Raw genomic sequence first — 13,585 nt, 5'->3', positions numbered from 1 at the left:
CCTCTAAGGAGATTCCCGACCAAGTATTCCCGACCGAAGGCGTGAGGTTGAACATTACCTACCTTATCTGTTACTGATAACGCTGTGCAGCAAAAGACAGAAGCCAAGCTTGCGGTTGTTACCGACTTTTTTTTTTTTTTTTTGCTTGGCTTTCCGCCCTTCTCACATAGAAACCTACTGGTTTGTAAGGATGCAAATATCAATTGGTATTTTGGAGGGAAATTTCTGTAAATGAGTAAACATATGAAAGAAATGTAAGTATTCATTTGTGTTCTAGGGGGGGAAAAGTTGATGCATTTTTTTTTTTTAATTTTTTTTTTTGCCCTGAAGAGAGTAAATTACTGTCTTTCTCTAGAATAGTTTAGGGTCTCTTGTATCTGGTGCTGCTGAACCTGCTGTTTAAAGCAGACTGTACTGAGCACGACCATCAGCAGCTTTCACCAAATACCCACTGTTATGGGTCTGTGCTGTACCCATAGGCTGTGTTTTTATTAAATTCATTTCAGCTCAGAACTGTCACCCATTCTGCGCAGGAGAAGTACTTAGAGTTTCAGAAAGAAAGCCTCAGGCATTCTCCTCTCTCCTTCCCTCCCTGCCTTCCTCCCCCAGCCCAGCTCCTGACCTGGGAGAAGCTGCGCATCTGCAGTGTGACGGGCTAAAGCAGCAGCCACAAACCCTGCAAACCTCTGGCACACCGTGCTGGGGCCGCTGCAGCGGCTCTTTGTGTCTGCTGGGAGATGCTGAGTCACGGCTTTTTCGTGTCTGCACCGCCTGACACACGGACATGAGAGGGCTGCTACTAAGAAAGATCAGAGTGCCCCAATTCTCCATGTTTTCCCATGGCTAAAGTGATAGCCTGTACAAATCTCCCAAGCTAGGTGGGAGAAAAATTATGAAAATAAAAATATATAAATAATTTTATTATTATTATTATTATTATTATTATTATTATATATTTACATATTTTATGTTTATATTATATATTATTATAATTATTATACATTATATAAGAATATAAAATATACACTTCAGAATGAATATTTGAATGAGATAACTAGCTATAAATACAGCTCTGAGGATAATAGCAATGTAAGTAGAGTAAAATAGTGGGAAAAGTGAGGCAGATTAAGAAGGAAAACAGGAAGATTGCTTTTGTGTATGTGGGTTCTGAACTGGACTGTTTACAAGTAGTTGAATTCATGGTATATTAATGATCAATAAATAGATTGCCCTGTCAAGAAAATACAGCTTTTAAGCACATCTAAAGATTATCTAACTGGAAAAGAAGTAAAAAAACCCACATGAATCCAAGAAGCTCAAAATGGCACAATTTTTGAAAACTAAGACTGGATACAGGTCCTATGACTCTGACCAGTATCAGGGATTGGGCTTGTTATTTTGGGGCTTTTTTTGTTTATTTGAAGAAAGAGAATGAGGTACTGATGTGATATGTATGGATAGGATCTCTTAAAGAAAGTATGTGGAAATAAGTAACAATTACCTAAAGTAATAGAAATTTTTTTTAATATTAAAATGTAGTGTAATTGCTAAAACATAATATAATTGTTAGAACTAAAAAGAGAAATTGTTATATAAACATGTATGAACAAATTTAATTTAAAACCCACCGTGTTTCAAATAATTATTCAGAACAGCCTCCAAACTTTTCTTTGGCATTTATTGAACCTTTATAATTTTCAGTTTACTTTCAAATAAATCCTATAGCCACTAATTTTAGTAGTGAATTTGACAGTGCTGGGTTAGTGATTAGATTTGATGACCTTAAAATTCTTTTCCATGCTGAATGATGCTATGCTTTTAAATTACTTGCTGTTAGCAGATACTTTTCTACACACCCATATAAGGAATTTGATATTCATTTGCCCTAATCCATTAAGTTGGAGTCAGAACTTCCATAAGCCCATGCTTAGGTTCCAATTTACTGATATTTTATTAAAAAGTTAGGTACTTTACCATTTCTACATTCTAGAAGGGAAATGGTTAGAGAAGTGAATGTACAGATTGGAAACACAGGCACTTTGAAGGGACAAAATTTCTTAGAGCCAGATTATGAATAGGGGTTTTGTTCCCCTTTTAGAGGCTCTATTTTTCCACTGAGAACTCAGTTATCCACACTGCACAGGTCTGGGGGACTATTTCACTAAAGATGAATCAAGAAAAATATGTCACAATGTAGGAAATATTATAACTTTTTTAAAATATAAAATCCCAAGTAATATAATGCAAATTTGTGGCAGCAACAGTGGACTCTTTTTAATCTGCATTTGACTGAGTAATGATGATGTCTGTGATGTCTCAATTATGAATTCCCCTTTTTTTTTCAATATTGCATGAGTCACAGCAGAGACATTCTTGTATTCATTGCCAGCGTTTAAAGACAATAACCAGCCTATTTAGAAGTAAATTCCCATTGAAATCAAAAGTTCAGCCTACGAGTGTTTCTGCACACAAACCTGTCCTGTGCTATGGATTTTCCAGAGCATACACCCCGTGCATAAGTGGGCAAGCATGCCAGTGCTGTGAGTGACAGCAGGGGGAAAGCCCTACCACCCCCAGCATGGTACACACCTATCTTTGCAGTGGATGTCTGAACCATCCCCTGTGTTGACTCCAATAGTTGTTATGCCAGACACTCATAGCAAATCAAGAATGTATAGAAGTGAGGGTGACAAATAAAAAAGTCATCTGTAACCAGAGTCTTAGTTTGTTCAGTTTAGATACCTGCTTACATTAAACATTTTGGCTCATTTTAAGCTAGTTTAAATGACAATCTACAGCCTGATCCTTTTGGAGGGAAAAGACTGTGCAACCTCTGCTAAAATAATATCAATTTAGTGACCAATTTAGTAGCTTGTGGGTTTTTTAATAAAACAATGTTCTTTGTTCTTAGGTCTTGACAACGTAACTTTTATTCAAGGATCTTGGTATTAGGCAGATGGATGCACTTGCAGGTTCATGTGGAATCCTGTGAACAGCACAAGGATCACTGCAGCAAGGACTGCAGCCAGAGCAGGCTGCTCTGTAAGGGAAGGAAAGACACCAGCTAGGCAAGCTGGAGTAGGGGTCCCACTGGAGACCTTGGAGCTGGAGCAAGGTGAGCAGAGCTGTCCCCTGGCAGTGCCCCCAGCAGCTGGGGGCTGCCACGCTGCTCACAAGGCAGCTTCCAGGTCGAGACAGGTGTCTGACTTGGGCACACCATGTACCTCTGCTCAGGGCAACAGCTGGAGCTTAAGCACTGCTCCCATGTGAAGCAAGGAGGCCTCCAAGAGGGCTTCTCACAGCTCCTTCTCACCCACCAGCTTTTCACAGCCGTGTATCCGAGCTTGTGTAGCTGTACCACACCAGTGCTGGCTTCCAGCACAGGCAGTCAGGCCTCTGCCGGGGGAATGCACCCAAGGATCCTCATACTTTGGATTTAATGGTATTTTTGTGGTCTCTGACTTCTTGCTTGCAATTAAAATAGACTAGTTTCTTAGCTTTGTATATACTCTCTTGTTTTCTGAAGTGTAAAATACATGTTTCTTTATGTGTATGAAAATGGAAATATTCTTTTGCCTTAAATGCTTTAAACATTTGAATGTGGAACTTCTATCCCATTTCTGTCACAAAGCTACATGGCAAAGGAGGAGTAGGAGCAGTAGAACCAGTCCATGCAAACTGTGGATTTGAGATGGACCTGAATGACAACATCTAAAATTTCAACATAAAATCTGATTTTCCACCCACAGTTCACTTGTGTTAATCTCTGTGGCTTTGCTGTAGAACCATTGGAAGTCTAAGGACTAGTTTCAAAACTTTAACTGCAGACTTTCATTGAGAATCAGAAATCCAGAAAATCCTGTTATGATGAGGCTTAATGTCAGTTCTTACCTAAGCACAACATCCCCTGAGTGCAGCGAGTTGCTCAAGTATGAACTTCTGAAGTATGCCCAAAAATAGGAACCAAGCACATCTTGGCAATGGATGCAATTCCTCATATTTATGAAAGAAATCCTGGGGAATGTTGACATTTTCAAAACTAGCATCCAGTTATATGTATATTTGAAAAAAAATGTATACTTAAACAGAAAATGTTTTCTTCTCCCAACCTTATTTTTTTGAAGCATATATGGTGAAAGTGCTTTCCAATAATTTGCCTTACTTCTTCAAGCAAACACTTTAATCAATCAGATTTTGCTAACTGAAAAGACTTTTAGAAAACTTTTGCCATTTCTCACATTTTGTAGCACTACATTCTTTTCCCTGGGACCCTGGAAGTTCCACGATGACTGTGCTCTCTGGGTTTCACAGGGACAGATTAGACCAGAACATTCTCCTTCTTTGATGCAATGTAATGGATATCTTGATGCTGCTTCAAGAAGTGCTAACTTGAGCCTAGAGAATGAAGCAGATATCCTGGCTATGTCTGTATTGCATTTGAGGTTACTCTATCCATGTTCACACTGCTGACTGCAGCACGTTTCCAGGGATGTCCATACATTGGGATATGCTATAGTTATAGCAGAGAGAGAAAGCAGACCTTTTGGCTTTGAAAGCATTTTTGAATGCATATTTCTGCAACCTGATGTGTTTCAAGATGCATGTTTGTGCAGACCAGAAGCTGCCTTCAAGGCAGCATTGCAGGACGAGCAGTATTTGTGTAGTTATGTGACGATATTCCTGGCCAGGCCAGGAGCTTTATTCAAGGAGTGTTATTCAACACAAAATACTTTTCCTGTTCTCATTAGCATAAGTTTTAGCCAGAGCCTGTCACAATCAGCTCCAGAGAGTCTTGCTGGCATCCCAGGGTCTGATGTTCAGCTGGCATTGCTGGAGGAAGGTCTGCAGCTGCAGGTGAAGCCAAAGTGAAAACGTGTAGCTGCTCTGGCTGTGTCTGTCTACTACCAACCCTGCTTTGTCCTCGTCACTGTAGCTGCAGGGCAGACTCTGGCTCCAGCAGTCACCAAGCACTTGGACCTTCTGGAGCTGGAGTGTGGCCTCCTCTCCTGTGCCTCCTTGCTGTGTAGTCAGCCTAGCAAACAGGACAGCTGAATGGTCCACCTGTGCTGCAAGGGTGCCCAAAGAAGCACGTGGCAGGTGAGGGTGGCTGCTGGTGGAGCCGGCTGTGGTGTGTCACTGTCCTTGCAGCAGGGCCCAGAGCTCCCCCTGGCATGCTCTGGTGGTGGACATGTGAGGAGCATCCTCTGCTGCCGTGCTGAGGCTGCCCTCTCTGCCTCAGGGTGTGCATAAATAATTGATGGTGTACAGTCAGGGGTTCTGGCCTCAGGCAGTGTGCAGTCTAGTATGGAAATACACTGAGATCACAGATCCTCCATCAGAAACCTTAGTTTTGAATATACTCTACCTTCCATGCCGAGACATGGCCGTTACATGAAAAGCCAAGAACACAATTCTCACAAAAAGTTTCCCTGAGCCATAACTGTGTTCAGTATGAACTGTGTGAATGGCTAATCCAAACAATATTTTTCCACAAAGAGGAAAGATAACGCAAATTATATTTCACAGAACTGGGCAATAGCTATTTAATTGTTGCTTGAATCCAATCTTTATCAGCTTTAAAATGTGTCTGTAATCTCTCCTTGTAAGCGCATAGATCTCAGCAGGTGTTTTGCCTGAAGGGTTGTACAGCAGCGGGCCTCCTGAGATCAATCAAGCCAAAACACATCATATGGTTTTAGTATAAAACTGTTCCAGCTATTTTAAATATTTCCAGCTGTAATTAACAAACTTCAGCTACCATTACTCACTCCTATTTAATGTACCACCACTATAGTTCAATTGCAGATTTACTTTCTTTCCATAACCACTAACTAGCTGTTGGTTTTATGAATCCTGTTTTCCCCCTACTCTGATAAACAACCATTTTATGATAAAATCTGACTTAATTTTAGAAGTGTTCTGGTCACTGTTCTTTATTTCATGTGTCAGTAATCATAAAAAGGGCTAATCCTGCAACAAGGAGAAAATCCAATATTAAATTACATAGTAGCTTTGTACAGTGTAATCTTTTCACTCTGAGAGATTAATTTTATCAGCATGGCATTTGCAGCTGGTAGTAGATTCAAGAGATACGCTACTACTCTCGGGAAATAAATCAAAACCATGGCATGAATATTATTAATTTTAGCTTTATCTTGTGGCTAGAAGAAAATGAGCTCCCTATCATTTTTATCAGTATCCCCTATTTATTTAGGCAAAGCTGAGGGTAATGGTAGAAACGTGATTCACATGGTAATTATTTTAAAAACTTTTTTCATTCCTTCCTAAAAGTGAGTTTTGAAGTTAGAAGGAGAAAAGTGCATTTCCCCCCCGACGGTGACAATGTTGTGTGCTGTACAGTGACAGTGATGTGACAGCTGCTTCTGTGCCATGATGCAGAGCTAACTTGCTTGCAGCAGTGCTTCTACAGGCTTTTGCTCTGAGAGCCCCTCTGCTGGGACTGCCTCAGAAATCTCTGCACTGCACATTAAATAAGTGACCTTGTACATTTTCACCTATTTTCATCTGTTAGCTCTTTAGAGTTATATGGTGCTTCGGACTGATTTTTTTTTAGTTTGTGCACTATTTCATGCATTTGTGTTCTTCCTCTGCAGCACAGTAATATTGAGAACACTGCAAAAGTGAGGCAGTGTCAGACAGCTCAGTTCCCTTCAGATGTAGTACAGAGCAGAAAGCAAATGGAAGGTATGGAAGATATAGAAGGTATAGGTATTATCTCCATTCCAAAGTTGCCACAGGCCAGTTTGGTTCCTGGAAAAATTCCAGCTACCCTAAGAGTTGCCCTAACTTGTACCATAATTGCTGTGTTTCCCATAAGACTTTTCAGCTCTCTGCATGACAGGTACTGAAGAACATCCTGGCCACACCCCAGACTGCTCTCATGCTGGCTCAAACACAGAAAGATCTCTAGCGAACATTACCAGTCTTGCAATTTCTTCTTTTTTTTTTTTTTTTTTTGGGAAGACCTCTTCTGGTGCAGGTACAATGTGAAGAAAAGTAGAAGAGGAAAGTCAGGGACAGCTAATGTCCACCATATGATAATAAATTCTACTGCAACAGAAACTGCTGGTTCTCTGGCTGGGTCTAGCATGAGAGTTCTTCTGGCAAACAACTTCCCTGTCTATTAATATATAATTGCTTCGATTATTGTCTAACTTAACAAAGTGTTCCTAAACCTTTGCAAAGACCCTTGCATGCATCTATGGTTATTTATTTGGCATTATGGCAAGTAAAACCATGCTCCTTATCTTCCTCATTGAACGTCCAAAAGCCCTAAAAATTTTACACTCACCCCACTCCGGACACCCTAAGCTTGCTGCTTTTTCACAGGTATTGTGTCATTAACTCAGCTTCTAATAACTGCCTGCAGTCCTCCATTCTTTACAGTATTCTCTTTTCCATTTCCTATAGAGTTGCCATTCTTAATTCCTACATTTCCAAGCATATAATCTGGTTCATATGCCATTCTCAAATATGGTTTATTGTTCCATGTGAGCAAGGGAGAACACAGGAGAGGAAATGAGCTGAAGCAACCTTTTTGTTTGTCAGTGATGAAATACGGTGTCAGCAAATTGTCACAGCCCAAGAGTGCAGATGACTGGGTACAACTATAGCACTCCTGAAAAAGAATTCCGGAGAGCCTTAAGTTTTCATCTTTAATTTTTACCTTTGTTCTTAAAAAATACATTTCAAGTAAAATTTCTCATCTCTTACTGAGTTGTTTTTTTTGGCATTTACTTTGATGTGCATCACACTGCAACATGCATGTATTTAGACCTTATATATGAGTTTTATACAGAAGGAGAGAGCTACCATTGAATCACTGCATACATTTCTGGCCAATAAAATGTAACATTTAAAGAATTAGCATATAAATACTAGGTACATTCAATGAAAAGTCATATTGAGTCATCTGCATGGTAGAGGAAAAATTCTTTAGCTGCTTCATCCCTTCAAACAGGCACAAATAAAAGTATTACCATGCCAAGCAGGTAATACTGGTAGGATCAAAATGGAAAAAGTGACATGCATGAGGTGGAGCAAAACACACCATGGGAAAATGAATTGACCTGCTATGATGACTCACATCCAGCTAACCAATCCAAAGTACATTCTTTGAAGTCTGTGAGAAGTGGAGGAAGCAGATGCTGTAAGTGCATCTAGACATAGGGGTACAGAAAAGATACACAAGACCAGAAGCCTGAAAGTAGACAGACACATGCACATCTGGTGTTGTCAGGGTTACAGAAGCATGAAGGATTGTACCAGTAGAGAAGTGGTTAGCCTTTGATTTTAACTTTGTGAAATTCACTTGCTATCCTAGAGTGATTCCAAGGGCAATTTAATGTCACTTCTGCCTAGTCATAGTTGAATTCCTAGCTAAGTAGGTTGGAGGTAATGCCAGCTGATTGTGAAAGTGACTGCTGATAAGCCTGTCCATGCTTGCAAAAGAGTGGATAGTAATTAAGCACTCTTTTAAACATAATATTGGAAGTAGGAGTAACCTATCTCATATTCCTTGAATTATCTTATTTGTGTATGTCACCACCTCTGTATCTGAAAGGAGAGGAAACAGTGCTGAGTACCTAGGCCTACCAACACACCAGCTGGAAAGGAACACAGCACTGTATTTCATACATCAGCCTGAATGAAAATTGCATGTTCAAATCAGCTGAATGTTCGATTCTACAGAAGGAAATACCACTTAAGGAATTCATTACAAAAATTTCAGTCTGTGTATGTGACACCAAGAACTTTCTGGACCTGCAGAGGCAATCCATGAAGTAAGTATTAGGGATAAACTCATGAGCTTCTAAAATATAATTTGCATTATATATTCCTTAGTGCAAGGTTTACATACTAGCATTAGTCAAACCCTGTCCAGCTACTTTATGTCAGGATGAATCATATATGACAAATGGCGCACTGAAATCTGCCCTAATTTATGCAACTTTTACAAAGGTGTTGACTGAAGTGCAGTGTCATACCACAAACTGGCTCATCCAGTGTCTCTCAAACTCTCCTCTTTAATGTCTGAGTCAGACAATGGGAGGTCCTATGGATGTCCTACAACAATGAGAAACAATGTGAGCCATAGTTATCTCCCCTGATGGAAAAAAAACTAGGAAAAGGTATGTATTGTAAAAATTTCCTTCATCAACTCATTCTTTCCTTCCATTTTTTGTTCAAAATCACACTTCTAATGCTGCATTTTGTTGCCTGCTTGCACCACATACATTTTTATACAGCCAGGAGAACAATCAAATAGAAGACTAAACAACATTTTTTGTATCTTATTTTTTGCAGATTGCACTAATACAAGTCTGTCTATAATTTCTCCTTTGAACAATATGAAGCAAGCATTTTTAGGAGGAATCCTCTGGCAGTGTGGTCAGCAAATTCTGTAGCCATTTCTTTATCCCCAGATTTTTGTGGTCAAACCAAACTTTTCAAAAGATCTGCCTGTACTGGGATTTGTTACATTATTTAACAGATGAACTTTGTTCCTATTCATTATATTTGGCATATTTAAGATAAAAACCACATATTATGGACAGGTTTAACAGCAGGACATGAGGATCTTCACAGCTTTCAGAAGTTATTAGAGGTGTCTCTTTGTAAACTCATCAGTATGTGTGTTAAGGAGGTGTTTTGAAATGGGAAAAGTCATAAACTCCTTCTTGTATGGAGCATGGAACAACACTGAGCTCAGGGTCTTCCATCTTTTGTTTGATCTTCCCATTCTTTGTAAGGTCTCAGAGTGTTTAGCATTGGAGTGTGTTATTTCCAGAGAATAAGGACCACAGCTGTTCTTCCTGGACCACGATCCTGGGGAATGATTCATTCAATTCTCACATTAGAAGGAGAAACTTTGAATTGACAGCTTTTAAATAATGTTCTTGCTTTCCTCCTTACTTGCTAATCATCCTCCTTGAGCCTAAAATTAGGCCTTGGCCCCTGTTGTCATCTCCTAGTACCTTCCAGCAGAGTGAGTCTGCACTGTCCAGGGCAGAATGGCAAATTCTTTTTCCTGACTGCAAGGTGCTTTCACAGAATAGATTCCACATGCGGGCTGACAGTGGCAATATGCACAAATGCAGATATATGGAGGATCAGCCTACACGAGCATGCTCAAAAGCATGTCTGGCTTTCCATTCACCTTGGTTCAAAACCCCTTACATCCTTTACTGAGTGGGAAGAGCACATTCCAAATCCAGAATAGTGAGTAGGTGACAAATAACCTGGCAGTGAGCGAAGAGCTGAGCTGCCTCTTTGGGCAGCCACTGCTGCAGGCACAGGAGTAGAGGCACACACCCCCAGCCAAAGGACAGATGCCTCTCACTCCACACATGATTGTGTCTGTTGGAGCACAAGCACACAGCCCATAAGAGTGAAAAAGTTTATTTTACCGTCTTCTCAAACCCCACTGTTTTGTGTAGTAAAGGAGTTCTAGATAATTGAACAGAAACTTACAGGCTCTTCCCCATCTAAGATGCTGAAAATAAAAACATCACTACCAATAGAAAAGATGACATAGTGGTGTGAACCTCTCACTTGCTATATAAGGCATCAGTTAAATGACAGAACTGAATTTCAGCAGTGTTTTTTAGGGAAATTTACCAAGTGAAGGTACTTCTGTTGGGATCTTTTTTATTGTCCTGCTTGTTCCATGTAGCAAGAGGCGATGTCTCTGTACTAGCAAGCATTATTCTGCATAATGACAGACTACCTAATTCCCTACCTCCATCCAGACATCTTGCAAACTAAGTAAAATTATTTCTATTTGAATATTTTATAAGTGATTTCAGAAGAGAAAATACAGTTGAAGTATCTGCTACATCAGTGACAATGTAGAAAGGATCTTCCAAAATTAAACCAAGTTTAATTTCTTCCATATCTTCAATGTAGTATACCTAGCAGTCTTCAAATTATACAAGCAGTTTTCAAGACAAGCTTTGTAATTGTAGTGTAACAAACAGGAAAAGGTATTTTTCTTGCATTAAATATGCAGACAAACTAATAAAAATGTAATTATATATTGTAAAATAATAACAAAGGACACACATTAATTTCTGCCTCTTTGAAGGGTACTCTGTCCTTTGGTTCAAAAAGTATTGAGATTGAATGGATGACATAGTTAAAAAAATTCTTTATAAAATATGGAATGCAATGCTTTAAATAAAGCAAGCAATGTTTTAAAGTGAATAAACTGATGCTGTTGCTTTAGGTATACCCTAATATGCAATAATTAAGAGATTCAAAGTTACCCAAGTATCTTTCATCTATTTTGCTATTTTCCACTATCGATGTTTGCATTATTTACTAATACAGAATTTAAGGGAAAACTTTGTGACTTTCAGCTCTTAAGGGCTAGCTTAATCAAAGCTTGAAAGAGCAATTTGTAAAATAAAAAAAAAATCCTTCTCGCTTCCAGAATGCATAAAGAATCGCATATTTAAGTTCAGCTGTTTATTATTTAAAATTAGAAGAAATAAAACACAGCATAGTTAGGGGAAGGCTATATTGCAAAACTCTTCTGTTTCAAGGTCATTAATCCTTTCTTCTTCAAACATTTAATTAAAGATGTGATAACATTAGAACACTACCCATCTCCTGTTGGGGCTTCTGAAATCCTATGACACTTCAAGGAAATATTCATAGCAAGAATAAGTGCAGAGTAAGGGAAAACTTAGTCCATTATCACAAAAAGCAGGCATTTGATTTTTCATCTGCTTCCAATGCAATATGGCAGGTCCTTTGTTTCCATTCCTAAGGGTAAAAATTGTTTAAAACTCCATAATTTATATATGTAAAGTAGAATTAATGATTTAGTAAGTAATATCAGTGGTTCTACTCTGAACAAAAGTAGAGCAAACTTTTTCTTCATTTCAACGAACTCAGAATTATAGAATTCTAGAATTGTTTGAGTTGGAAGAGACCTTAAAAATCATCTTGTTCCAAGACCCCAGACATGGGCAGGGACACCATGCACTAGAACTAGTTGCTCAAAGCCTCAGCCAACCTAGAAGGCTCTGAACTTTTTTCTAAAACCCCACCATAAACCTTGCAATTAAATCTGTTGATTACAGATTTTTCATGCCAAAATATAAGTTGAACACTCATGCATGACTGGATTTTTCAGAAACTTATATGCAATGTTTCAGTAAACAGCTGTAATCAGTATAATCTGCCCAGAATTAAATTACACTGATATTCTGCATTACATCCACTTCTTCTTATGCATAGTTGTGCCATTACCAATAGATGGAAAACAGAGTATAAACTTATATTCTCACAAACACTCTCATTCAGAGTAGAAGTGGCCATTTTGGGGATCTTCTACTCACCTGACTTGTATCAGTAAATCTATAGCCCTGCACATTTATGGTTTGGGGACAGTTTCTTTCTTTTGGGACAATTTTCTTTCAGGACAATTACCTCTGTAATCATTGTCTCTTGTATATCTGGAGGTTGAGCATGACTGCACCCTAATATACAGTACTATGGTAACATAGCTAATTAAAAGCAGTTTTATGCAGTATATTGTGAAAAAACATTTCATATTTGTATTTACACATCTTGAACTAATTCTGATCTTCAGCTTTTGGGAAACATGTTTTAACTTCCACAAGCTTTTCTGCTTTGTAAATCTTCTAGAACTACAGTGATATGCACAGTCTAAGCAGTAAAAATAATAACATTCTTAATAGGATGTATGAAAACACTCTAGCAATGCCATGGTGCTTAATATGAAGACCCACTATTACAAACCATGATGTGAGAAAGTGAAGAGCTGTTTGTTCATGTTTCTGTGGTATATGATTAACAGGCACTATCATTATGTGATCAGTAATATGGCATATTTCTGAAGCCTGCTGAGACTTGAGGAAAATTCTAGGCTGTGCTGTAGTTGACCTAATAGCTAATATTCTTGTAAGCATTTATGGAAAACATTGCACTGATGCTGGTTGGATTCCCTGTTTGCTTGGCTCTAGTTCATCTACAATAATCATGGAATCACAGAACAGTTTGGGTTGGAAGGGACCTTAAAGCTGATCTAGTTCTAGACCCCTGTCATGGGCCAGGACATGTTCCACAAGACCAGGCATCTCAAGGCCCTGTTCAACCTGACTTTGAACACTCCCACGGATGGGGCATCCACAGGTTCTCTGAGCAACCTATTCTAGTGTCTCACCACCCACAGCGTAAAGAATTTTTTCCTAATATTTAATCTAAACCTACTCTTCGTCAGTTTAAAGCCATTACCCCTTGTAGTGACACTGTATGCCCTTGTTGAATGTGCTTCTCCATCTCTCTTGTAGCCCCCTTTAGGCACCAAGAGTGCTCTAAATTCTCCATGAAGCCTTTTCTTCTCCAGGATGAATAAACCAACTCTCTCAGCCTGTCTTCATAGGAGAGGTGCTCCAGCCCTCTCATCATCTTTGTGGTTTCCTCTGGACTTGCTCCAACAGGTGCATGCCTTTCTTATTTTGGGAGCCCCAGAGATGGATGCAGCACTCCAGGTGGGGTCTCACCAGAGAAGACTAGAGGGTCAGAACGCCCT

Source organism: Camarhynchus parvulus, chromosome 2 (genome assembly GCF_901933205.1).
Source record: "Camarhynchus parvulus chromosome 2, STF_HiC, whole genome shotgun sequence".
In the NCBI taxonomy this organism is placed as follows: Eukaryota; Metazoa; Chordata; class Aves; order Passeriformes; family Thraupidae; genus Camarhynchus; species Camarhynchus parvulus.
The sequence above is the reverse complement of the archived record's forward strand: the minus strand, read 5'-3'. Positions refer to the sequence as shown.